Source organism: Macrobrachium rosenbergii, chromosome 17 (assembly GCF_040412425.1).
Source record: "Macrobrachium rosenbergii isolate ZJJX-2024 chromosome 17, ASM4041242v1, whole genome shotgun sequence".
Classification (NCBI taxonomy): domain Eukaryota; kingdom Metazoa; phylum Arthropoda; class Malacostraca; order Decapoda; family Palaemonidae; genus Macrobrachium; species Macrobrachium rosenbergii.
This window is the reverse complement of record NC_089757.1, coordinates 31,598,265-31,603,264: the sequence shown is the minus strand read 5'-3', so window position 1 is coordinate 31,603,264 and position 5,000 is coordinate 31,598,265. Positions and strand designations below refer to the sequence as shown.

The window sequence follows — 5,000 nt, the reverse complement described above, 5'->3', positions numbered from 1 at the left end:
TGATAAAACTTAGTACAATCAACAAATTACAGGTAGAGATAAGATAGGATACAAGCATAGCATATAAAAAAAATTACTACAGCTTTCAAAGGATGCTGGGAAAACAAGACAAGAAAAGTTTAATCTTAAAATGATAATGATATAACTGAACACTCAAGTTTAAATCTGCTAAATATGACATCAGGGTAATAATTTAACAAGTTTTTAATACAGGTATCATAGGTTATTTCCAAATGCTTAAAGTTGAGGTTTTTGTAATAAGAAACCGGAAACATTTAAATGTTCAAAACTCCTTCTGTTGTCCATAGACACCCGTTATACATACATATATATATATATATATATATATATATATATATATATATATATATATATATATATATATATATATATATATATACATATATATATACATATATGTATATACATATATATATATATATATATATATATATATATATATATATATATATATATATATATATATATATATATCTCTTTCCTTTCCCATGAAAAATGTATCCCTTAATTGGCTTATCCTCCCTCCTTAATCACATTACACTTAACCACTACAATTTCCCCTGACTGAAAGGCCTAAACCTAAATTCACCAGGGAGGCTATTTTTCTTCCACTGAAACTATATATATATATATATATATATATATATATATATATATATATATATATATATATATATATATATATATATATATATATATATATATATATATATATATATATATATATAATCACATCAACATCCTAAACAACAGAACGTTATCCAGTTTAAATGAATAGATATATATATATATATATATATATATATATATATATATATATATATATATATATATATATATATATATATATATATATATATACACACACACACACACACACACATATATGTACATACCTGAAAACATAAGAGCATGGAAATGCTAAAGTATAATGTACAATAATGCCAAAAACAAAATGAGACCACCAACGCAGTAATTAGCGATTCCAATTCATCATTCATCAAATGGGAAGCGTGAATGAATCACTGATCCGTTCTCCATGGAGGTGGTTCGTGTACCAGCCATCCCTATCACGAAAACGAAGTCGGGTAAATGGAGAACAAGGGTTGCCTTGTCTGTCGGCTACATTTTACTTTTGCTCACTTCTATACACGTGGGAATCTTTTTCAGATATATGAGAACCTGTTAGAGTTAGAGAGAGAGAGAGAGAGAGAGAGAGAGAGAGAGAGAGAGAGAGAGAGAGAGAGAGAGATTTTCAAAGAGAAGAAAGAGAGAATTTCAAAGAAGAGAGAGAGAATTTTAAAGACGAGTAAGAGAGAACATTTCCAAGACGAGAGAGAGAGAGAGAGAGAGAGAGAGAGAGAGAGAGAGAGAGAGAGAGAGAGAGAGAGAGAGAGAGAGAGATTTTCAAAGAAAAGAGAGAATTTCAAAGAAGAGAGAGAGAATTTCAAAGACGAGTAAGAAAGAACATTCCCAAGACGAGAGAGACAGAATTTCAAAGACAAGAGAGGGAGAATTTCAAAGACGATGGAGAGAGAATTTCAAAAACGATTAAGAGAGAAAAATTTCAAAGAAGAGAGAGAGAGAGACAGACAGACAGAGAGACTTTATTCTGGTGAACAAAATATAAAACACCGGACTAATGGAGGAAACCCAACTCTACCATTCCACTTAAACTTGTTGCTAAGACCTTCTGTGAAAATAATTAAGTTGCGCATCAGGAATTACTATTAATATTTGTTCTAAGCAACGACAAACTTATTTCTGATAATGTGTTTGCTATAGTGAAGTGATTCTCATTAAGGTGTAGTCTCCCTACAAAAGAAATATTTAAATAATTATAAAATTATGAACAATTAATGCCAGCGTCAGCAACAACCAATTATTGACTCTTTACGAAAAGAATACCAAATTCGTAATAAATAAATGACGCCATTTCTGCAACTATTCATCAACTTATTCAATCAATAATTTAACGTTCACGAAAGAAACCCTTCGAAAAGGTTGTTATACACTTTTGTCGAATATGTTATCAACAGTGACTCATTCCATTCTCTCTAAAAAGCTTTAGTTATTTACCGAAGGCCTGACTCCTCGATTAGGCCATGAAGTCTCCCTCCTAAGAACTCACTCCTTAAATTAAAAAAAAAAAAAAAATTACCCCAAAATAATTCATGTACCGAGGTAGGAAGAATATGTAATTACGATAAAATATTCATGAGGACTATACCATCGAAGACTTGCTATATACATTAAATATTCAGCTCCTAAGCACATACCCATATCTCAAATACCCCGTATCTAGTAAGGAAGGGGTAGGAAGTTCCAGGGAGGGGGAAGGTGGGGGAAGGGGGGGGTAGGTAGGATAATGTATGCGTGTGTGTGTGTGTGTGTAAGGGGGCATGTTGGGGTAGGGGTAGGGGTCATCTACCATACAAAACCCTCTAAGGCCAACCAATGGCGTTCGCATACCAAGTCTCCAAGGCGAATTTATCGATCACACAACTCATTGGCCAAATCATTATTCCTTCCCAAGCCTATTCATTGGATTGCCCGGCACCCTTCCACCCCCACCCACCCCCGCCCCCCCTTTCCCACATCTGATGAATGGGTAATGGGGGAGGAGGGAGGGCTTACCCATGCCTATATGTAAGGTCCCTTCGGCACTCATTATTCAGGCAGCTTGGGATACCTTGTTCATGTGCTCATTAACTGGTAATTTCTCTCTCTCTCTCTCTCTCTCTCTCTCTCTCTCTCTCTCTCTCTCATTAAGGGTTTTGGCTTTAGTCAGGCAAGCTTAAATATCAAAACGACAGTTGCCTCAGGTAAACAATTATACATCGTTTCCAATACCTTTAAAACATTCTGAGCATAGTACTTAAGAGCTTTTTCCTAGTTGCGTCTCCACAAGGAAAATGCACATCTTTATATGGTCTTGAAAGATAATTAGAATGAAACAGTAAGTTGATGACTATTTTTTAACAATATTCTGACCAAAGAGTTTTTATGAAGATGCGCGTCCACAAGAAACGAGTAAAAAATGCGCTAAGTTTCTTCTGCGCAATTGAGTTTTCTGTACATCGTATGATCAAGGCCACCGAAAATAGATATACTTTTCGGTGGTCTAGGTATGATGCTGTATGAGCCGCGGCCCGTGAAACCTTAACCACGGCCCGGTGATGGCCTGGCCTACATCGTTGCCAGACGCACGATTATGGCTAACTTTAACAGTAAATCAAATAAAAACTACCGAGGCTAGAGGTCTGCAATTTGGTACATTTGATGATTTGAGGGTGGATGATCAACATACCAATTTGCAGCCCTCTAGCCTCTGTGGTTTTTAAGATCTGAGGGCGGACAGAAAAAGTGCAGACGGACAGACAAAGCCGGCACAATAGTTTTCTTTTCAGAAAACTAAAATGGACCCCCTTATATAGTCATGACAGACAATAAAATAAGAAACACAAAGAAAATGACCTTTCTCTAATCTAATTTTAATTAAACACTACATTCACAAAGCAGCCGGATCCAGCCACGGTCAAAAAACGGTCTATATCAAGATCTTGGCGATGGGAAACGAAAGAGATACTAATTATGCAAAACGCGCTAAGTCATCAGAATATAAGCTAAGTCATCAGGATATACATGAAACACACATACAATGTATGTAGATGGAATATCCACACGGTCTGCAATACATATAGGAGAGTCACATATATTACAACTGTTTATGTACAGATGTAATTTACGGTATGTGCTGAGGTCCTTAACATGTGTGTTTGGAAATTTCACTTCATTGCTATCAATTGATATTGCACTGCAAACATTCATAACCCTTCCACATTCCTTTCAATAATCATTTTTCTCTACAAATTTGCTCCTATAATTTCTGTTTGTTGCTAACTCTTGCAACTATTATAGCATTAATTGCAAAAATATTAATATATATATATATATATATATATATATATATATATATATATATATATATATACATACAATTACATATATATATATATATATATATATATATATATATATATATATATATATATATATATATTTTATATATATTTACGTTATATATATATATATGTACATGTTTTATATATATATATATATATATATATATATATATATATATATATATATATATATATATATATATATATATATATATATATATATATATATATATATATATATATATATATATATTGCATGTATGTATGTATATATATATATATATACTGTATATATATACTGTATATATATTATATATTATATATATATATATATATATATATATATATATATATATATATATAATAATGTAAAATATTAAAGAGTACACAGATGCATCTTGCAATTTAAACGAATACCCCTTTAAAACTATGAGCAATCATCTGAACATTAAAACCTATCCACACTCACTCTACTCATACCTACCCTTTTAAAACAACATTAAGCCCTCGGTATGCTTAAGATTCGCCCCCAACACCCCGCCTCCCGCGAGGTCGTATCACCAAAGCGAACGACCTTCCCATTCTCCAAACGACGCATTCACGACATCAATCACCCATCGGCAACACCCGCCAAGATTGCTGCCTCAGGTATTGTTCGGTAACATGCGAACTCCGGCGGCCATTATTGTAATCCAACAGAATGTTATTTTTTTTTTTTTCTGGAGGTAATTTATGACATTCTTGTAGAAAACTCTTTGGTATGGGGGAGGGTAAATCGAAGGGAGGAGAGGGGGGGAGGAAGAAAACTTAGTGTATAGGGTTTCTTCATATACTTATAGGTATACATATGTGTATATCGTGTATTCATGTATTTTTTCTGGAGGTAATTCATGACATTCTTGTAGAAAACTCTTTGGTATGGGGGAGGGTAAATCGAAGGGGGGAGGGAGAGGGGGGAGGAAGAAAAACGAGTATACAGGGCCTATTCATATACTTATAGGTATACATGTGTAT

At 33.4% G+C, this 5,000-nt stretch overlaps 1 long non-coding RNA gene across 1 annotated transcript in view; it reads right to left on the bottom strand.

Moving 5' to 3' along the window:
• The window catches only part of LOC136847596 (uncharacterized), an 811,533-nt gene that overhangs the window by 290,789 nt on the left and 515,744 nt on the right, over positions 1–5,000 (bottom strand). The gene's annotated exons all lie outside the window — the stretch shown is intronic.